General features: G+C 38.7%; 1 protein-coding gene across 4 annotated transcripts in view; it reads left to right on the forward strand.

Annotated features, from left to right (window-relative positions):
- Positions 1-23,993, forward strand: part of PRKAR1B (protein kinase cAMP-dependent type I regulatory subunit beta) — a 99,798-nt gene that overhangs the window by 18,797 nt on the left and 57,008 nt on the right. The window lies entirely within an intron of this gene.

Raw genomic sequence — 23,993 nt, forward strand, 5'->3', positions numbered from 1 at the left:
CCTGTGGTGAGAAAGGACAAAGATTCTGTCTGCATTGACGTTTTTATTACTGGCAGCACATCAAGCAATACAGTCCTTCAATGGGATACTCGTACGCTTTCAATCAAAGCACGCTCTCAAGTGTGCAAATTTTGCTCCCTCTTGCAGCCATTTACACAGTTTAATTACTTTGCAATCCTAATTATTATGATACCACATTAGCATGCAGATTTCTGGAGTAATTAGAAGAGGACTAACTGCACATTTCTTCAAGCTTTTTTTACCCACAACAGAGAATTCCTGAACAGAACTGCTGAAAATCCTAATTATACCATCTGCATGCTACCATGACAAGCACTGGAGGGGTGGGTTTTCTGATTAGAAAAGGCACATTTTGGTAAAATGTTATCTTAAGTAGGTGTGAGAGGGAAAGATGGAGGGAAAAATGCTCTGTCCTGCACCTTGTTGATTGTACATCATGGTTATGGTGTCTCCAAACCATTCCCAGTGTTTATTTGTGTCAGCCAGATTATCCTGTTGTAGATACGTGGTAGGAGGGAAGAGATGTTCACAGTGTTACTCCCGTGTGTGCTGCAGAAGGGTCATAGACTGCCTGTTCTTGCAGTCCTCAAACTACGGCTTTACCAGGTGTGTACTGCCTCTGCTGTCAAAAGCTTTAGAATCTTCTTGGTTTCTGGATTTTGCACTAGGGCGTAGTCAGCTGTATATCATCTGCCTTGCTCAGGTGCCACATTCAGGCCTCATGACAAGCATAACGAGGTATTGCTCATGTTGGAGGAAAAATGAAGTCACAGAAAGACAGTGCACCCTGCTTTTGCGGACAGGATTGTGATGAACAAATAAATTGTCCTTTCTTTGTATTTTAGTGAGCATATTCTTGAAGTCATGCCATTGTTCTTATCTGTGTTTGCTTGTCAAGTGTGGAGGAGTCAGCAAGTTGCAGTATATCACTGCTGTCACTTCCAGTTTGCATCTGGTTGATGCAGATAGGTAGTTCCCTAAAGTATATAGCATATGACTTCGGCTGGGGTTCTGTCCTCTTGGAATGCTGGAAAACTAGATGAAGATATTTGATTTTTTGTGCTGCAGTGGTGGTGTTTATTTTCTTCAGTGCTTTCTACACTGAAGACAGTATCATTGTTTCATTTAATTTTGTGGTTGACCATTCTCCAAGATTTGGGAGGTCTTCAGGTGGAGGAAGGATGGACTGGTGTTTCAAATAATTTTGTTCAGGTTTACATTCATGGTTTTATTTTAGATAGCATTTTTTTATATGCCATGCTTAAAAAAGGTTTGCTATCTATCACACACATGTATACACACATGCACATGCTCTCTGGTGTAAAATTATACTGAAAAGTGCAATAAATGAGAAACTGTAACTGCATCAATACTAAAAGTGACGGAGATAGTTTATCAGTAACTCTTGTCAAAATGTGTGGTTCAAGAGTAGCTAATAATATAAAGAACAGTGCAGCTGTGAAAAGTGATGTGGCAGTCAACTGGTTTCTCTTGGGATTTATCCCTGACTTCAGTAAAATCTTGATAAAACTTGAGTTAACGTCCTTTGTTCTTTCCAAGTCAGTGGCGAAATGCCCATTATTGTAAGTGGAAATGTGTTTTTAACTCTAAGGAAGCTCTTTTTCTCATCTGCAAAATCAGGAATGTGTGGCTTTTTAATTGCATTTACACACGTGCACCTGATGGATATTTTATGTGTGTCCTTCTTTGTCTGGGACTGGTCTGTTATGTGCTCGCTAACAGCAAAACTTCAAATTCACATGGATGTATCACATTTTTTATTTTATTTTATTTTTATTTTTTAGAATTGGTAAGAAGCTAACTGTAAAAAGTTAAAGCAACATCGGGGCTTCACAAAGTCCCTTACTGTGTTTTAATAGGTATAGTTTGGTTTTGATTTTTTATTAGAGTATTTCACACCCAACACAAGTGCCATACTATATTAAAAATCTCTGTGAAATACTTACCAGCAGAGGATAACCGTTGAAGACCTGTGGGAAAACAGGGATGCCTTGGGGTTGATAAGCTTAATTATGAACTGGACAGCTTAGTGAGTTGCAGAGAGTACATGGGTATGTATTGGTGTGCTTACACTGTGGGCTTATGCTTGTGTTTTCGCTAGTTATTAGCCCAAACTCGGTTACAGTCTTTTAGGAGCAGCCTCGTGTCTGGGTTTGTATATGTGCTTTGATTTGGTTTCCTTTTTTTTCATTGGGATGTTTGGCAAACCTTGGCCCTTTCACTTTTTTCAGACTTTGGTGTGTCTGCTTTGCAGTTAGGATGTATTTAACAGCTGGCAGTTGAGCGTGGATTTTTCATAGTGCTCTTATATCATCCTGCAGGTCCCTAGGCACACGTGCTTTAACTCTGCTCTCTCCTCCTTTCCCCCACCCCATATGATGGCATATTGGCTGGCTTCTGTTCACATGGGGGTTTTGCCCTTCATTCTGTGTTTCTTCCATACTCCGCTTCCTTCGTGACTCCACCCCAAAACTCTTGGAAGAGAGTTTTATTAGGTGGGCAATGAAGCATATTACTTAAGCTCAGATGTGAGTCCAGCAAGATGTTTTTGGAAAAGCATAGTTCATACTGATGCACAAACATCATGCAGAAGCTATGGAGCTGACCACCAAGTTTTCCAAGGCAGAGAGCACTCTAACAACCTGCTAGTTATGACCACTGCAAGATCAGCAACTTGGTGCCTGTCTGGTCCTGATTTGGTGCCCCCTGAAGCCTCAAATACATATGCACAGTGCTTCATAACTGATTCTTGTGTGACGGCTCTGGAGGTGTTCCTAGCAGCACAGAACAACTTTTGATGCAGAAGACAGTGCTGTGCACCCAGAAGATCCAGGAACTGCTCGGCAGCCTATTCAAGGATGAACAGCCTTGAGAGCTTTGAGAGAGAACGTCGGTGGATTTGGACCTATAGCCAGGTAAGATGCATTCACCCTCTTTTGATTTTTACTGGGGAAAAGTGAAATGACAATATTAACTGTGAGGTATTTTTGCATTATAACCATAAATTTAGTTTATATAGATAATGTTCTTTGCCATGATTTGTCTTTAACTTCAGTTGAGAGCAGAAGCCATCTTGTTTCCCTGTTGTGCCCTAGACAAAGTCACAGTAAAAATTATTTAATAAAACACTACCAATCCTTGCTTATGGCATTTGTGCTTAATAAAAAGAACTTAAAAATTAAATTACACTTAGATGCACTTTTTGAAATATTTTCTTCTGTTATCTTTGTAGTCTCCCTCCAGAATGCTGGTAGGAAGTTATGTTAGGTGACCTATGCTGTTGGTTCTGATGGCTGAATAAAGTGAAGAAGCTCCTTACTGACCTTATTCCTCCTAGCTCCAACATGATCTCATGGTTCAGGTCCAACTATGCTCCTAACAGGCCTAATTCTGAAGGTCGTTAGAGTTTGCATAAACTTTCCCCCTTCTTTTGGTATGTGGCACTTGAGAATTTTGCATATGGGACAAATCAGCAAGGCAGGGTGCGTTGTATTGATGCCCTCTCTACTTAGTAGTTTTTGTTCACTCAGCAGGCAATGAATGATTTATATCTATGCGAAGATAAAATTACACCCATAGCTTGGCAGCAATTTATTTTCTTTCCCACTCTTGGATTTCCAGCAGATTAACATCCTCTAAGGCTTCCTCATTGTGAAATGGTGTATAAAGTCAGAACTGGTGACAAGGGGCTAGTTTGATTGTCCTAATCTCTTTTAACCTAGCAGTGTAGCTTGCAAGAATTTTTATTGGTTCAGCATGTAATGCTGCAATAGAAGTACACACCCTTGGTTTTGCTATGACGTTGTATAGTAAAGGGGGAAAAAGAAGGAAGAGATTGTTCATTTTCCTTCTGTGGATAAAAATAAAAAATATTTCATCTCATTTCATTGACAGGTTGTTCAGTCTCTGCTGGACTGGGGCAGCCACTGAGGACTCTGGCCTGAAGGGGACAATGAGAAGGTTTGGAGGAAACCTGCTGTGGGAATGCAAGTTGGACCCAAAGCTGACGATAGTCAAGGAGGAGAAGGAGATGTAACTGCAGCATAACCAGTGAATGAGAGAGCAGGACTGAGATCAGCAGGCACGTCATCTTGGTGCCAGGATGTCACCAGTGCCTGCTCCGCTGTGAATCATGAGCTGTGCCTTTCAGTCCATGTTCAGAAGTGTGGTGGATTCTTCACCGCATTAAGTAGTGGAATGGGTAAATGTTCACTATGTATTTATGTAAATGCTATGCAAAATTAATATGTTAAGGCTATGTAAAACTTTTTCATGAAGGAGCAGAGGGTGTAGATAGCTATTTAATGTGCACTTCCAGACTCCACTTCTAGAGTTTTTGCTGATAGCATAACTTTTACAAGCATTCTATTCTTTATTGCTTCTGTATAAGCAGCTGTGATGGCTGTAACAGCTTTCAGAATATTTCTGTGTAATTTATTACTTGGATTAATAATAAATTGGTTTGTTTGAACAGTATATTGGTGTGAAAGTACTTTGGAAACAAAAGTTAGAAAAATTTATTTAATACTTTTGCTAAAATATTGAGCTCTTACAAAGGCACAGAAAAGCAACAAGTAAACTAAATGATAGACAAAATGGCTGTATTTATTACAGCAATACACAGTGTTTCATTGCTTGCGTGTTGCCTGCGTGTCAAAGATGTGAGGATAAAGGGCTTTTTTTTATTTTCTATGCTCATCAGAGCCAACACATAACATGAAAATTGGCACTTTTGTTTGGCATTTAAATCAATCGAGAGTTTTCTCAAAGTAAAAATTCTTACCTTTTTCCCAGCACTCTTTCAAACTTTGTGGCGGGAAGACACTACTGTGATACTATAGATAGAATTGGACACATGTATTGTAGATACCATAATCTGGCTGTTAGCCTTTCAGAAAGATATTCTGTGACCTCCTTACAAGTTTTTTAATGAAGTTGTCTCCAATTCAGGCAGTTTTGTAAGCCGTGATTGGGGCCCAAGTTGGCTCCTATAGAGAGATACTGGGCGTAAACATACACTATTTGAAGGACATTAAAGTCCTTCAAAATTAAGATTTCCTCAGCACTGAGATACAGTAACGTTCTGAAAATGTATAATGGGCAGCCTCAAAGCGGAAATGAGTAACGTGTCTGTCTCCTGAAGACAAAACATCAGAATTAGGCTTAAATTGTACAAGATGGATGTAAACTAGACATGTGGTAATAATTTCTAGTGGTAAGGACACTTAGATTGTAGAGCCTGTGATTGTTAAGACTGGTTAGGCAATTTCTTTGAACATAATTTAGTATGTCCTGTGTTTGGATGGGAGAAGTCTCTTAGCTCTGTTTTTGTCGTGCCTAGATCCTCAGTAGTAGAGATGTTTGTGTATTCCGTGTTTATATCTTTTTTTTTTTTCTCTTCTCATTTTTAAATGTATTTGAAGGGTTATTGTTTCTTCTCACATCTTTTGTTTTTTCTATTCAATCTAATTCTCCCCATCTTTCTTGGCAGACCAGGTTCCTCAGACCACTGACCATTTTTGTTCCCCTCAGGTTTCTTCAGTTGGTCCACATCTTTCGTGTTTCTTTGTATTTTTCACAGCAACAGGAGATTGTTGATTTCCACTTAGCATGTGATCCTTGGAATCATTGAATCCTTTTCTGCATAAATGCTACCTTGGCAGTGAGTCTTCACCATGTGTTTGGACTGTTGGTTATTTCTACCCAAACATAATACTTAGTAATTGTGTCTTTATTTGTTTCTAACTGCCTGTAGCTCCTTTACAGCTAGGTATGGTCTTCAAATTCAGAAAACACAACCTATGTCATCCAGGTCATTAATGACTTTTGGGGACTTTTTCAGCGTAGGCATAATCTAAAATGGAGAAAAGTGGTTTACTTTAGCTAACAGGTGAATTTTAGTTGTTGTCCTGTTGATTTGATATTAAAATATTTTTGAAACTTCTGGTGATTAGTTAATTTCAAGGACATTATTACTACTATAAGCTTTATTCACTTCTGCATAACACCATGTTTTACTAAAGCACTGGCTGCAGGCCAGCTGGAAAGTTTCATATATGTGGAAGAAACCTAAGACGGCACCATTCAGGAGCAAGATATTTTAGAAACAGGATGCCACAGCTATGACGTATTCATTACACATCCTGTATTTTCATTGCATTTGTAACTTAACTCCTTTGTTAAAAAACAAACACAGATCTAGCTTCTGCCTGTGCTTCTTCATATATTGCACACAGTCTGTGGAACAGTGCAAGAAAACTTCCATTCCCATGAAACTGCTTTATTATTTCTGTAGCTCCAGGAGTCCATGTTGTGCTAAAACCACGTGGATGTTTAGGGAGGATACTTACTCTGCCTGCTGTAGGCATCTAAGTTGGCTACTGCTCAAAAACACCTAAGCTGGGAGCCTCAGGGTATGGTTTCACAATTGATTTAACCCAAACCAACTCGGAGCTGCTACCAAAGGAGGAAGTAACGCAGTAAGCGCAAGACTTGGCTACTCATTGCTTTTGCTGTTCTTGTGCTGGCGTTAGCACTTGTGCAGCCACAGGTAGCCAGCTCAGCTCTCTGAAGAGTGGTGTCCCCACCCTCCCCTTGTAGGGATAGTTTTCAAGTCAGATCAGTTCCTTCCACCCTCTACCTGGCTGCAGAAATCCTTCAGCTTGCCTAAGGGAGGCAGTGGAAACGTGCAGCTGAGGGAAGAGGGCAGGGCAGGATCTCCCTTTTGGCAGCAGCAGTGACTGAGATCAAATTAAGAGATGGAAAAAACACACCTTGAGGTCCTTTAGTAGTCACTGGACAAAATCAGATTATTGGAATAGGTGGTGTGAATACCTCTATAATGAGCAATTGTTCCTTGCCAAGAATGCTCAAAATGTAGAGGTAAGCCACTCAGAAGGTGAGAGATGGAAAGAATAAGAGATGTGAGAGAAATTGCAGAGCTAGGGGCAGAGGGCTTTTTTGAGTCAGTAACATGGCTTCCTTGTATGATGTTAATTTTTTTTATGTGACCAAACTGTCGGAGGAGTTTCTTCCTCCTCCTTTTTGAAAGCAGCAACAGGGAGAGGATGACTGCGTCATCCCATCCACCCTGTGCAGGGGTGGGCTGCGTCCCATGAAGGTTTGCAGAGGCGTGAATGTCCCATCTGTGCTGGAACTCTAGGAGATGGTCAGCAGACTGTGGTAGTATGGGGGCAGAGTATGTGAATACACAAACTATATGTATGTGCTACAGGTTTGGTACTGAGGAGACTGGTGCACAAGCAGTCTGTGAGAGATTTTTTCTGATGTTTAGTCGTATTTGATGATTAGCCTGTTTTTTGAATTCTGCTTGTAAATAACCACAAAGAAGAAATGTATCTCTCAAATGAACCAAAGCATACTAAACAAAAGGTTTCCTTCTGTGGATAATACCAAGATATTTTCCAGGTAAACTGTCTGGCAATCCAGCCTTCCTTTGTGTCTTTTATGCCTTGTTTATGGCTTGATTCAGCATGCTTTTCAAAAGAGCATGCTTAACTGTAAATGTGATTGTTCGTTGACTTGCTGTGGATGTCAAAGGAACTATTCATGTATTTAAATTGAAGCAGATTCAGTCTTGCTGAATTGGAGCTTGCCAATGAGGAATACTACTTAAACTAGAAGTTATGGATTTTGGAGACAAGAGTCGTCTGGCAGTAGTGATGGAAATGAAACCAGGTAGAATTGCCCAGCCACTTGGAAAATAAATGATCCAATTCTCCATTCAAGGATTAGCTGTGAATTTAACACTGACTTTATTTTCCAGTGCATCCATCTCATTTACCCAAGAATTATTGTCTTTAATTACCATTGTGGTGCCTGCAGGCAGCACTCTTTAAATTAGTTATGCAAAGTTCTGCTCAGCAGTCATCAGGAGATTGTATCTGCTTTACTATCAATCCCTCTACAGCAGCGTGACAGCATTCAGATTTTGTACTACAGAATCATTTTTGTGATGTCAGTTTTTGGCCTGGTAGATAGGTTATTCTCTTAAACATAACTAAAAGCACACACATTTGGTATTTATGGATATTTTTATCTTTAGAAACAAATACTGTCAGTTCATAGCTTTTTAGAGGTTGTGATTCACCCTCAGTGTTTTGTTAGACAGTTTATATTCTTCATCACAAATACTAGTGGCGCCATTCCTAATGGCAGTTATTTTTAATTCTGCATAGAGTAGTGGTTTACATATGGGCAGTATGTCACCAATTCTGAAAAACAGATTTAAAGCAGAGAATTAATTTACCTAAGTCCTTTTAAACCTAGAAAAAATGGCCCAAGACGAATAGTATTCACGTATGCTTATGAAAAAAATACTGTATCTGTATACGTAAAACAGAAAAATTAAGACTGCTGAATTTAACAGGCCTTGTAAAATCTTTCTACCACTGCAGTATATGTGACTGTGCCTTTGTGGGCTTCTTTACACAACAATTAGCTGGCAGCCGTTCTGAAAATGCATTACTCAATGCTAAGGCTTTCCAGAATTAAACACAAAGGTTGAATAAAAAAACACCACTCTTCTCAGCAAGTCTTTATCCTTCGCATCAGAGCAGCTGGAAGCTTGATGGGAGCAGTAATTTGTCTCTGCGTATGGAAGAACAATGGTTTATTTCAACCAAAGCTCTTTAAAGCGATGCTTCCTTTTTTTTTGCTTCCTTTTTTTTTTTTTTTCTTTTTTTCAGAAAGGTTGTAGGTAACCTGTCAGCAGTTACTCCCACTCTAATAAGTCTTCATTAGGCGACTGATTTTGCAACCTTCCACAGTTTTGAAAGCCTACCTTTCTTCAAGTGGGAGTATTACCGGCACCGGTACCAGAGGATCAACTGTATGATTAAGTTGCTTAGTAATGCATTTAGAAGGGGATGTTCAAAGAGCTTAAAGGAACTAAATATTCACATTGATTGATATACAGTGGGAAGTGAACTATCAACTCTTAGAAGGTTCTCTTGAAAATCCCCGTTTTATATTGTGAATATTTCGACCTGTTCATTTCCATTACAAGACGACATCTGCCGAGTAACACTGAATAGAGAGACAGAAACCAACCTTAGAACAAAAAATAATCTGTAATACCAAGGCGTTCAGTGTTTTTTTTTTCTTCTTATAGAAACAGAAGATTCAGCTTAGCAAACAGATGAAATTTCTCTGTCATTCCAGTGCACTTAATGGAAATACCAAGTGGAACTTACTTGACTGTTAGACTCCGAACTCTATTCTAATGAAGAAAAGGCTGACAAACCCAAACAATGATTTAGTTCTTGTTTTACAAGTTCCTTGCTAAAGATTTTGACCTGAAGTACATTGCATCTTGTGAGGTAACAGCTGGTCTATCATTGTCTTCGGAAAAAAGTAACAGTTGCTAAGATGTCAAGAAACAAAGATGGTCTTTGAATCAACTGGAACAGCTGTAAGAGACTGACACACCATGCACTGTCAGCTGCTTAAGTCAGATATTGAGACTGGCCCAAACTGAACGCGTTAACCCTTTGGCACCATCATATTCCTTTTCTCTCTTTCTACTTTTCTATTAAAAGAAGGCCATAAAAATAAATTTAGTTTTCTAATTGCCTTTTGCTTCCTGGAGTTAAAGAAAGAAAACAAAAAACTCTGATTTCTTTTACATTTGTTCAGTTTTTATAAGCAATATGAAGACCTGCCTGTGGACAGATAAAAATTGCACTAGAAGCATATAATGCAGTCCTCCATGTAGTGCATTAAATAGAAAATAGTAGTACATATCCAGAAAATGGCATCAGATGCTGTTTTAAGGCACTCTGCAGTTCTGTAAGTGCAGAGCGTGTTTAGTTTAACAAAGCAGAATGAAAGGTGACATGATCATGGTCTAAAGGGAAAGGTGGGTGACAGCAAAGGTCTCTTTAATAGACAGAGGTTTGTGAGATCCAAAAGCTGGTGGCTGAAGTTGGGCACATTCAAGCTGGAAAAGTTGAGTTTTTGCTTTTTTGAGTAAGCAGGGAACGGATCCATAATTTAAATTAGCACGGCATGTGGCAGATTTTCCATTGCATGAAGTCTTCAGATCAAGCTTGGCTCTCCGCTGCTGCTAGTTCTTAAAGAACTTTCTGAAGTACTCCATTATATTCCGTGTTTTTTTTCAGAGATGGCAAAATGTGATGACATGAAAATTTATTTCAGTTAATGAAGAGTCAGCACTCATCTCTAGTGAACAAAACACTTGAAAATATGACTTTGGTATGCCTGAAAGCCAAGCTTGGGGCCTGACTGATTTTTGGATGCCTGAAATAGGCACATGTTGGGTGTCTTTCTAAACTATTGTTCTAGTTCAATTACAAATGATTGGATACTATTCAGGAGCCCCTGAAATTCTGTGGTTGATAGCATCAGGAAGGCTGTGGCTGCCTTACCACCTATTAATCAGTCATCTGGTCGTGCTGCACATCATAGTTGATCTCACTGCTAACAGGGAAGGTGAAGCATCCAGCAGTGGTACCACTGAGCCTTCTGCTTTGTCCAAAGCGCTTATGTGACCAGACGAGGAGACTGGTGTGTCAGTGCTGAACATTGTGTTTTCTTGACCAAAAAGCCACGTCTGCCAAGCTCACTCCTAAGTATTTACGAGCAGTGCATGGTGATGGCTTCTTGCAAAAATTATTTCACTGACCACATATAACCTATCTTCTTGTGCCCTGTTCTTTTATGTCCTAATCCTGCACCATTTGGGTAACTAAAAGATTGGAAATTAACTAGAATATTGGCAATTATCGTCACTGTTTGCAGAATCAGATTCAGTTCACTCTTCTGTCTGTGGATAAAAAAGCATGAGAAAAGTGGATTTGTATCTTGATCCCAGAGGATTTGAAAATTCTTTACTTATGTGAATGAATATCCTAGAATAAAAGCTGACATAAATAGAATGATTTTCCAGATGCGATAATTGAGGTAAGAAGAATAAACTGCGCAGTGTAGAGCTTTAACTCACATTAATGGAAAGCACTTCACTGTCGTGATAATTTTGTATTTACAGTTACTACAAGGCCCATGTAAAGGCTAGACCTCCTGATATCACTCTTTGAATTTGCAATGAAAGACCGAGTTTGCTGTCATTAAGCCAAATTCCAGCTCAGGTTTCCACTTTTTTTTTTTTTTTTTCTGATATTTTGTGAGATTTATTTATCATGAAGTCAGCTGTCTAAAGATTAAAATGATTGGGAGAAACAAGAAACAAAGCAATATATTTACATATTTTCTGAATTTTATTTTATTTATTGTTTAGAAGATTAGCAAGAAGACTTTGCTGCTACGTTTGAAATACTCGCTCATTTTTCCTCTGTTTGTTGTCCAATAGATAAACTTTGGTCCAAGCCCTTTCCTCACAGAGACACATCATGATTTCATGAGGCAAATGGGAATTACTTTTTAATATCCAGAAACAGACCTTGGCCTTTTGACATCCCGATAATTCCCAGAACAGCTAACTGAACCTTCACCATGATAGACTGGATTTGCTATATTAAAATATTGTAGCAGTGCCATGATTCCAATTCCTGATAGTTTCATCACCACAGTTGACCTGTGTTCCTTTTACAGCTGCTTTCATCAGCATGGTTACAACATCAATACAGATTTTTCTTTGCTATTAGAAATGTGGTTTAAAATAGTGATTTGGCATAAGCAGCCTTTCATCCAAGTTTACTTGCTGTTCTTTAGTGGCATGTCATGTATCGTGTTTTCTTTCTTATTTATTAAACCCTGTGCTTTGACTGGAACTTCTTTCCAAGAATACAAAATAATCATTCTATTACTGGAACATACAGTTTGATTCCTTCACAGGTGAACAAGAGTTTTGCAGCACTATCAAAACCATCCTCAGCAATATCAGTTGGTTTACCTGACTTTTGGTACAAAAATATTGCTGAAATAAAGCTGCTCAATGGCTTAGGCAAGTTGTTGTGGCATCTTTGGACTTCATGCTCTCCTTGTCAAACCTATTCCACACGCTGCTATTGAGTCACCTTCAGAGCAGGGGCTACGAAACAACCCTTTTTTATGTCCAGTGCCTTCCGTGCACATCCTAACGGAGCTCTTCTTAGATTTTGACAACCGTGAAGTTTTCTTGGCCATGCTACACCATATTGACTCATGGTTGTATGACTCCTAGCATTTTTTGGTAATACGTAAATTGCATTTAGACTAGAAAGACAATAAGCGTACTAATTCAGTGCACCTTAGGGTCTTCCTTATGTTGCGGGTTCTTTTTGATGGCTTCTAAGTGCTTTCATTTACTTTGCTCTTTGGGTTTGGGACTTCCTCCATCTTCTGGCTTAGAATGTTAGACAAATTCAGCACTTCAATCTGATCTTCACTTGCATATGTTCTATGTAGATTATTTTTAATTGCCCAGGCTATATATAATTATGCCAGAAAATTTCATTTTTTATTTTTTCAGTAACTTCCTGTTAAAAGAATTGCCTGACAAATACACTTACTGTGAATGTGAGCAATGTGCATTTAGAATAGTTTCATTTTCAAAGGATGCTTTCATGGAAAACAAGGTTAAATTGTGTGGGAGCAATGGAGATTCTGCAGGTAGCTCTAATAGGTAGGTTCTTTCTTCCTTCCTTCCAATGCTTAGTGTTATAAACCAGGTTAGAGTGCAAGAGATGTAGTGAGAAAAAGAAAATACAGAGTTTTGTTGGTTTTAGGCTCCATATCAACTGCATTCTTTGTGCCCATGGGTGAAGTGAGGCAAAATTCATGCAGAGTTTGTGTAGAGTTTATTTCTGGTAAGCTTCTCCACACTTCTTATTTATCAGTTTTATTTGTTTGGTTGCTTAGTCCTAGTGCCGTGGTGACACCCTCTGGCAGTGGCAGGATAGTTCCATCTCTATTAAGGGACTCTTCAGCAAATGATGAGCAATCTAGCTGGAAAGGCATTGGCATATCCTGTGCTTCGTCTCTCCCAGAGCTCTTTTGGCTCAAGACTGAAAATCACGCACGTGAGGTTAATTAATGTTGTACATGAATTTGGTGGCTAATTGATACAAATTAAAGTACCATCTAATAAATATTGCTGGGCAGCTCTTTTTTTTTTTTTTTTTTTTTTTGGTGAGCAGCTTGAAATTCTCCCCTTGCACTTAAATTAATTTGTTTACATCAACTCTCAGGCATGCTTTTCTCTCCTGGAGTGAAGCCTCTGAGCAGAGCCTTGCAGCCGCGCTGGCTGTTCTTGTGGCTGGAGCCTTGCACCAGGACAGAAGAGATGTCTCACCAGTCCATTGTACCTGTGAAATAAAACAGGTTTGTAAAGATGGAAGAGCTACTGTGTGTGTGCCTGGCTACTGTTAATTTACCATTTTGCGTTGGTAATGCTTTATTTGTGCTGTTTTACATTAAGCTGTTATGGGTCACAGAATGCAAACTTCACGCAGCTGAAGCTTTTTCCAGGCAGTATAATGAGAAAAACCAGTGAGCTGTAGAGGTACTTGGAACAGTGAGGTGGGGTAGCAGAGGCTTGCAGAAAGGTGCTAAAAAGCACAAGTCCTATTAAAATACATTAAAAAAAAAAAAAAAAGGAGCTGGAGACTACTTAGTGTTTTTTGTTGGATCTGGATCTATGTCTCACTTTTGTAAGCAACTTTGTACATGTCTACAGGGCAAGCTAGTAGTACAGAACTACCGAAACAATCAAGTTTGGGCAAAGCAAACTGCCTGGCTTCAACAGCCTGAGGATTTGTGCAGGGTAATTTACCTGGCCGCTCAGCAGCGTGAATTAGCCCACATGGAGGTTGGTGCTGCTGGACTTCTTCCAGCATTCAAGCGAAGCTGAGGGCTGCATTGTTAGAGAAATCTTGCTACATGAATGGCGAGCTGTGGTTCTGAAACAAAAACCTTAGCAGGAGCTATTCCTCTGTCCCCTAAGGACTTTTATTGGCGTGCTTGGAGTGAACCCTCCCCAGTTCTATAGCAGGGGCTGAGCTGTCCTGCACTGGTGATGGGGACTTTTGGTTTAGGGCATCGTGACTTCTCAGCCTCTTGGTGAAACGTGAAGGTTTGGCTCAGCTTCTGAAAGCAGCCATCGTTGTATCTGCCACCTGGGGTCACTGTGTTCAAGGTTATTGAAAAGGAGAAGTATAAAGTAACAAAGAAAATAAGTAAGCAGTAAAAACACACTTCCAAACCCTAACCCCTGAGGCGAAAATTTAGATTTCCATAAGTATACAAATTACTTGAAATTTTTATTGTGTGTGGAAAAAAAATGAAGCCGTATATTTCAGTGAGTAAACAGAAGTCAGCTTTAACAAGCCAGAGTTTTGTATAAAGAAAGAAACTATCAGAAGAAAAATGTTATCTCTCATAGACACTGACTTATTACAGTAGCTCTTCTGCCTGTCGGTTAGTGCAGTGTACTGCAACCAACTTTAAATATTTTTGTAGCAGTATATTGTTGTTGAAAAACACTCAGTGGTGTTGGGGCTGATCTCAGACTTGTTTTACACTGGAATTACTGCACATATCTCAGTCTCTTTTCATATTATTTACACATACGTAAGTGAGATTATAGGTGAGTAATATATATTTTACTCTGCACCCATCTTACGGTATTTCTTAAGTGTGCTATTAAACCTTTATCTCAGCTAACCCCACATGATATATTATGCACCCACAGTACATCTTACAAGCACTTTAGCTGAATTTTCAAGCTGGCTGAGCTTAAAGTTGTCAAAATATGTATTTATTTTAAAACTCCTCAGAACGCTATATGGATGTAAATCTTTCTGTGGAAGTGCTGCATTGTGAGAGAGAAAAGGCTGGGAAAAGAGCAGCTCCAGATGATGCAAATGCTACTTCAAATCTTGTATTTACAGCATCGGCAGTGTGTGTGCTGCTCTGAAGCAGAACATACCCCCAACAGCAGCTGCACAGCTGCTGCCTGGTAGCCTGAAAGAGAAAGTCAGAGCTAAAGCAGTAATGCACAGCAACTGTTTTTCCACTTTTCTGTTCACAGATTCTTGTATAAAGACCTGTAGGTGAGAACATATTTTGATTGCTGTACCTGGCCACTGGGTGGCCTCCATTAGAGCTGAAGAAGAAATGTACATCTAGGCAGTGCATCTTTTATTTCTTAGCCAAATACTGCTGAAAGTTCTAGATAATGGGACTATACGAGATATTTCATGAAATTCAGGCTGTTATTTAGTATGGAAAATTGGTAAATTGATATTGTGCCCCTTTTTTGTCATTCATAATTAGAAATGATGTGTATAATTTACTTAATGTTTTCGTTGACATATTTGTGCTTTCAATTAGATAAGATGTAATTCAGTTACAGGTATAGCTGAAGGAGAATAGTATTGTGAAAACAGCATTGAACATAATACTGTTTCTTCCATCACTTTTTGCAAATGGAAATCATACATGCTTTGCAGTATTGAAGGGTTATATAGTCAGTGTACTGCAGAATTGCCTTGCATAGAACTTCAGTGCCTTTTAAAATCAACTCTGCATCACTGGCACCATCTCAAAGTAAAATTATTTAGCATCCTTTTTAGTTACATGTTTTTTAAAGCATATGTAAGGAACACGTTTTAGTTTTCTTATAAACAGTATTCTTTGGAGTAATTCATTATGTATGTCATTACGAGGTCAGGATCAGAACATTATGTTTTTGCCTCTTATAGTGAGATAGCTTCTCATAAAGGGTATCGTGCTGCTGTGCTCCTAATTGGTACTATATGAAGAATGTAAATTAACATGTTAGGTTTGATGGGAATGGTGATGAGGTTGGAAAGGCGTCATTAGTATGCTCAATAGTGCAAAATAATACTTTGCTTTCCTTCCGAATTCAACTAGTTAAGCTAAAAATATGGCACAGCTGCTTTCTCTTTACACATGTGAAAATGTGTGGAATGTGAAGTAAGAGAGAGAATTGCAACCCTTTGGGCAAGAAACACAATGTTCGTTGCTGAGACACCCGTTTCACCATCTCATCATGTGAGCACTCTACCCAAGGCAAAGCGGGGCTCGGTGGTACCATTTGGGCAGGACCTGGATGCGTTGGGCCTCCTACCAAAGAAAAGCAGCAGAAGTGGAGTAGCAGGCAGTAATATGGATTTTGTTGCTGTTAGTAGATTCAAGATAAATTGCCAACTCCACTTGGAGCTACTATGGCCTAAGTTCTTTTAAGCACTGTTGAACTTGAACAGTCCCTCGAAAGCATATCTAGTCCTCACTTAAATGCTGCAAATGGATCAGATGAGAGATTAAGACAGAAGTGGAAGATCCTTGGGGATGTAAATCAATACTTATTAATGACATATAACTGCGTTAGGTCTTAGGAGAAAGGAGAGCCTTGGCTGTGAGATCTGATTTGTAGCTTGATAGGAAGCTGTGCAAGAGACCGGGAAAAAGGCTGGATGGCAGTGGCTTGATAACTGAGAAGCAAATGATGGAAAGCTTTGTAAAGTATATTTATATTAACAATAGTTGACTCTTAAAAGGTGCTCTTTGCCTGTTGTGCTTTGGGCTTTTTATTAAGAAGGGTAGGGAACCATTAGCTATGTTTAACACTGTTTTTGGATATCCTTTGTTACTGTGATTGATTAATAAAATTGCAAAGTGAATGTCTGATCCTGAAACTAGATCTATGCAAACAAGCCCTTACAGTCCTGCAGGGCTCAGTGGACATCAGTGGGAGCTACTAGACGCAGGAGGATTAATCAATATTAAATTGACTGCAAAGCAACATTAGATGAAGGAGCTCTGGACTGCGAGCAAAACAACAGAAAATATTGGTGGAAGAGAATTAAATTGTGGTCTTAGATACCTCTTTTATAAAACTAACTCAATCAGAAAGTCAGTTTTTAAAAATTCTAGGGCCAGTTTAAATTTGGCTGCCTATTGTAGTTACTGGAAGTCTCACATAAAACAGTATATTCCTAATGTGATTGAATTAATGTTTTCTTGTTATTGGAGTCTGCTTTTTCTTATTTTTTTTGATTTAATATGCAGAAGTATAATACTAAAGCAGTACATTGCATAGATTTGCAAGTGTAGAGCTTTAAAAAAAGTGTATTTTCCTAAATGTAATTTTTTGAAAGTTTCTGTTCTTTTTTTTTTTTATGTTCTTTTGTGTTAATATTTTTGAAGTCTTTGTTTGGTGATTCAGCCTCTTGGTAGTAGGGTCACCCAGCTTTGCAGTCATGGAAACATGAAAAATCAGAGCATAATTAAAAGCAATATATTAAAGCAAATTTATAACAGTTTGCATTTTTAAAATGCAAATGAAATATGAGATAAGACCCACCAACATTTACTATGTCTGTTGATTGGCAAAATCCATCTACTGCAGATTCATCTGTTGGAGATTTGATGATTGGTAGCATATTGCAGTTCTTTTTATTGATAATTCAGGGTTTAACTCCAAAGATATTTTTAGTTCCCAATTTCTATTATTGATTATAATTTCTGGTCAACTTGGATTCTGTCTCCATTCCTGTCTCCATTCTCATGATGTTCACAGCAATGCTGCTCTTCCTTTCTCCCTTAAATCCACCTGGATTTCATTCTGGTCATTTTCTACTATACTACTCCCAGCCCTTGACATGCTGCCTTACATCTCTCTTCCACTTTATAATTTCTGATTTTCTTCTGGCAGCTGTTCAATTTCAGAAGAAAAAAAATAAGCCCATGAGTCTAGAGAGGCAATATAAATTCCATTTTTATCAACATTTGTCAATTAAAATCTGATATTACTGAGCCTTTTTATAAATAATTTGACTATTCCAAATTTATGTGGATAATACCTTGAACCACTCACTCCATATATATAACACTTATAGATGGCAGATGAGGAGAGATGTCTCTGTGAGACTATATACATTTACAAGTACAGCAATAAAATCCATTGACTACACCCCAGTGTCACACTCGGTGTGTGTATGCTCACACTTTTGCACATGTGCGTATATGTAGCTTTTAGAGATGAACTCGTGTGTGAATATCTGATAAGATATAAAACTGAAGCATGAAATCTGGGCTGATCTCTTGAGTTGGTTCAAGGCCATATTCTGGAAAATGATTTGAGTTCCGATTCAGCCAAAATCCCTTGAATGTGTTTTTCTGGCAATATTTTCAAGAACAGCTGATCTTTCCACATATTTTCCATTTGGGTTAGAAATCTTAAGAGTAACCAAGATGCCACTGAAATACTGCTGTTTGCTGATCATTGAAAAAAAAAATGCAACCCGTATCTGTGGTGCCATAACTTTGCCATTTACTGTTGGTGTATCTCAAAGCTCTAGATGATAGATAATGATAATAAGGAGACCAAGTTGAAGTTAATTGCAAAACATTGCTTATTAGGCTTGAAAGAGACATAATAGTAGGGCATACTAATTTTTTAAGACACTGATTAATATAACAGCTACAGAAAAAAACTGGCAGTGAATACGTTTCTAGGGAGTTTGCAGGATTGCTGGTTTATGCATTTTCTTTTACAGCCTACACAGTTGGAGATAATTCAGAATCTTACTGTTTAAGACTAAGCCAAGTATCTAAAATCTTGTGACCATATTTAGGGATGGATGAAATGTTTTGGTTAAAATAGCTCACCCTCCCCTACACATGCCCATATTTCTGTCCTGTCTTCAGACCGGTGAAAGGAAGAGACAGGGGGACCTCAGAGATTTCCTTTGCCTTTTCTTTTAATCCATCAGCTGGGTGTTAATGATCTCACACTGCTTATTCCAGTACCCAAGCACCTGCGTTCCCTCTCGACCTGGCTGAGTCGCCCAGTTTGCCAGTTACTGTGTTAATCCACAACTGTATTTTGGTTTAACCATCCCACAGGCTGAAGCTGGAGAAGCACTTGGTGGCGTGTGGCGCTGGTGCATTGTGCATCTCATCCAGCACGGTGCTGGGCTCTGCCAAGTGTTGTCTGCTGGCAAGAGGGAAAGAACAGGAGGACAATTCAGAAGATAGGGGGATGATAGCAAGGCCTGAGGCTTTTCTCTTTTCTCGCTGTTCCACTGGTGTTGACTTTCTCGGTTACTGTCATTCCCTGTCCATACGGCGTGTTTGTCTGGATAGAGGCTGTCTGCATCTCTGCTGAGAATGTGCAAAATATGGAGAGGGCTCGCACGGTTTAAAAATAGCATTTATTAGCAGAAAAATTAAAGGCTAGAGAAGGATGTTGGGTGGAGCAGTGAGAAAGCAGTCCCAAGCTACCTCTGTAATAATGAAGTTCTTACAGTAGTCCTAGACAGCCTGTTCCCAGTCTGTACCAGGACATACAGTATTACCCAGGGCTGTGCCAAGAGCCTGAACTTCACACATCCCTGGTGCTCAGTAACTCAGCACAGCGCATGCAGCTAGGCTTGGATTTGCAGAGGAAATCCAGAAGACGCTAGGAAAATTTCTAAAGCAGGCTAAATGAAACAGGCTTCAGATATATATAGGAGGTGGATTCTGAAAGCTACCAGTGGCAAAATGGAAGATTGTTTTTGAAGAACAACTTGTCTCATTCCTGACCCCGTAACCTTCCGTGCGAGCCAGAGGGAGAGCACTGATGCCAATCCAATAGGCATGCTCAGCAGATGTCCAAGGCTCTGTTTTATATCCAGTGATACTAAAGGTTGTTTATAAAGGCAAGACGTTATTGTTTTGAGTGTTTGGCACTGCCTCTCATCTTTTAAAGTTGAGAGGAACAAATCTGATGAGGTTTCCAGCTCTTTTGTCTCAGTTACCAGAGTAGGCTGTCAGAAATCAGTGTGTCCTCTCTGACAGTCATCCCGCACTTGCTTTACTCGTCATTGCCCCGATAGAAAACATCTTTCTTCATGTCCTTGGGAGGACAATCTAAGAGCGTTCTTTTGGATTATTGAGTACAATTATCTGATAGTGCAGAAAACCAAGTCATATTACCCCTTGGATAACCTAAATGAAGGTATTTTTATTTCCCCCGGTTTATTGGGCTACAGTTGCTGGAAAGCTGCTTCATAACACTACTGTTCCCATGGCAAGACAGTGTCTCGTTTCCAGACTAAATGTTTATATGTGTTGATTCTTCATGCCCTCGTTGTCCATTAGTTAAAATAACTCTTTTTCAACTCTGATCTTCACCCTCACCCATACCTCTCATCTCTATGTATTTATAAACTACAATGACGTCTTTTATTCTACTTCATCTTACTGCTGTAAATGATTCAGACTCTTCTTATCTTCTTTTATAAAAGATAGGCTCTCCATTATGCTTATCATCCCAGAATATCTTTTCCTACATCTCTTTGAATCAAATGAATCTTCTTTCTTTGTTTCTTTTGCACGTGGTAAACTAGAATTGTGCACAGTATTGAAGGGAGATCTTTTACAGAAGTGCTTTTTACAGTGGCATTAACACTTCCCTTGCTCACTTGGAAGTGACCCAGTTTATGCTGATACAGGGTGGTTTTGCTTTTTTTCCCAGCCAAGGGTGAAAAGGGTGGCTTACAGTTATCCAGTGATTTAATAAATTCAGATTAAAGCAGAAATTATTGCCGTAACTTTAACGTACGTGGCCTTTCATGTTAGATTACTTCGTTTCACTCCAGCTTTATTACTTCAGTCATCAAAAGCATCCATTTTTTTTCTGTGATACTCTGTGCAGTACCTCTGAACATAGCATCTTCTTTCTTAAAAGCAGGCCTTGAAATATTCTTACTAGAATTACCTCTGGTCTTGTTCTTCCAATATCAACTGTTGCTAGTCTATCTTAAATTGTTGTCTTAAACACATTATATATATATAGTTTTTCTTCCTAATCAACTTTGCCATTTTAACCATCAGTCTACCTTATAGCACTGAACATGCTTCCTTGAAGCACTGATTGATTTATTTTGTCTAGAATATCAGTTATCAAATAAAGGGAGTAAGCAAATATTGCAGTGTGTCTCATTTTCCAATTACCTCTATAACTTTCATTATTCTTCCCTTCAAAATTTGTTTTTAAGCCTTGCATTACTGAGGTTAGACTAATGGACAATCTATAGCCGCACAGGTTACCTTGGGGTGACATCAATCTATAGCTATCAAAGATGATGAACAAAGTGTGTTTTAGTTCAGTCTCTTCTGAGCTGGTTAATAAAAGGTCAGACAATCACAATACATTCCTTACTGCAAATCAGGAAAGGTTATACCTTCCTGAGCCTTTCTGGAAAAGGATTTCAGACTGGGGGGATGTCTAATGGATTTATTTTTCAACTACATGAAATCTACCCACTAGACTAGCTCCCCCTTCAAATGCTAGTGAAGTAGGCATTATTTTTAGAAATTTCTATTTCTAGTTAAAATAACCAAAGTGAGAGAAGTTGGTGCTTTTCCATTTGTTTTGAAATGGACTCAGTGGAGAGGTAGTAAGTCTCTACTGAGTCACTACCTCTCTTAAAATCTCACCCCCAACTTTCCTTGTTATTTCCTCATCATTTCCTATGCTGTGAAATAATTATCTATGGAGTTCACCATATAAAATATATATTTTATTGCATTGAGAATCCATAGGGGACTCTTCACAGTAGTCAAAAGAGCTTCAATTCTAAGGGAAAATTTTTGATTCTATTTCAAAGCGAATGTGATTAACTATTCTAAATATTCTGAATATTGTAATTCTTATCACTATTCACTTACAGTCCCTTTATGAGCATCCTCATGGGGTAAATAGTTTGCAAGAAACAAGACCTGCGTAATTTTTAGAGCAGCCAGTGGAAGACATGTTCCGGACACAGCTGACACAGCTTCCATTCCTTGAAGGGAGCAGTCCTTTTAATAGTATTTTAAAGTTGTGCTTATTAATTAACTCTGGTTTGGCATTATATACTTCTGAACAGGACTGTCTCAAAATTAACAGTCCTTTTGAAAACCCATATGTGTTTAACTTCTAATTTTGAGAATCTTGGCTATAAGTTTTATGCAATGATTCTGTCTGTCAAGAGAACGCCTAGCACTAGTTCTCATCTGAATCTAGAACACTGACTAGAAAATTGTTTTCGTGTTTGCCAGTTTATTATCTTCTTCCATGTTCCAATTTTTATATAGTTGAGAATCACTGTTCTTTCCAAGTTAAGAAATAAATCCTGTTAAAGAGTGCAACCATTCTGCCATTCGCTGAATTACAGAGAACATTAATAAAAATTAGTGAAATATGAAGTGTTCATGTTAATGAGACTTCAGAGGCTCCTAAAATATTTGGAGCAGTATTTCATGGTTTGTTTCTGAGTACTCTCTGTAGAGGCCAGCTGTAATATGGTCACTAAAACCTGTGGCTATACAGTAGCCTTAGGAAACCTGCGTAAAAATAAACCACATCACTTGATAGAACAAAACAGTAAACAGGATACGAGGGCAGAACTATATACCACAGAAAGCCAACGACATAAAAGAGACCATTAAAACAAATAATATAAATGAGCCTGAGACAGCTATAAGACCTGTAAGGTGATTAATGTCTGCGGTGACAAGTTGGAGGCATAGAAGGAGATTAAAGATTAAGTTAAAGGTAGCAGTGCTAACAGGCCTTTTCCTGCCCAGCAGTTCTAATTGTTCTTCCTTCCTGCAAATTCAGTGGGCAGCAATGTATATGCAGTGCTGCATTCTTCCCTTAGACTTGTCAGGCTAGTAGATGAATGAAATTTTTTAAGCACTTTGTTCTGTTTTTTTCTCTCTCTCCCCCCCCCCTCCCTTTTTTTTTTTTTCTTTTTTTTTTAACCCTCTTCTGTTACCCATGGGGTGCATAGGTAAAAATTCAGAAGTGACGTGGAAGCTGTCCCTTTTCACGTTAGACCATGTCAGGCCCTGGGACGGTAAGTCTGTGTTGTTGTAAAGCAGCCTCAATCTGCTCAAACCGGTGCACTTTACAAAGGGAGAGGCCATCAAGAGGCATAGGTAAGGATTGCAAATTTCTCTCACTTCGCTTTCCAAAACAATTGTTCAAAGAACAAGAAAAAACTATAGTATCAAAAAGGCCCTGTCTCCTGAACCATTAAGGCTTAGTTGTAGTGTATCTACTGCCTTATTTGCAGAAGGTTTTAACACTTGACCTGAAAAGTCAACAAAAGAATCACCATCTCCCATCTTAATAAATTAAGTTCTATCTTCTCTAATCACTTCCTACAAACACACAAAGTCATCTGTTTCCTTTTGGCTTAGATCTTGTATACTGTTTGGAGGAAGAAGGTCTACTTTTGTCAGCACTCCTGTTAAATTTATTTGCTTTTCTAGTTCAAGGAAAAAGCCTATAACTCTGAAAGTCATCCAATGCTTTTATTTATTTATTTTGTTCAGTTTGATTGATAAGTCTTTGTTCTGAGCACATACAGAATTGACCACAACTACAGTAGAAGTGCCTCTTGTTAAAACACTTGCAGAATATCCACGTGTTGCCTTCCTGTGCTCGGCTGGCGTAGGAAGCAACTTGACCTTAGATGAAGTCACACTGAATTTAGAAGTGCGCCCTCATAATCAGTACCTAAAATCTTCCTTGCTGATAAGTCTAGAGCTCAACAGTTGTTCAGCCAAGTTTGCTGTATATAACTCTGTTGATGGCAATAAGGCAGCCAATTTGCACTAACAGACTTAGGGGTCCTGACTTCCCTTTGTGCCTTGGTAACATTTCACCCAGCTCACTGGGCAAAGAAAGTCACTTGGAGAAGCAGTAATGTTACCCCTAGATATCATTGGTGTTGACATATGCAAATAGCTGAATCTACCACTCATTCAGAATTGGTCATTGATTCTTTCTACCATATATATGAAAATACATTTAAAAAAATATGTTGATCATTTTTTCAAATAATTTGTATAAATATCTCTAGATATACTTGTGTCTATAAGTGTATACATATATATATATATATTTATTTATTTTATGTTTCATAGGCCATCAAGATTTATTGTCCTTGGTAGTAAATATTGACCTT

Source organism: Aythya ferina (genome assembly GCF_964211825.1).
Source record: "Aythya ferina genome assembly, chromosome: 15".
Lineage (NCBI taxonomy): Eukaryota > Metazoa > Chordata > Aves > Anseriformes > Anatidae > Aythya > Aythya ferina.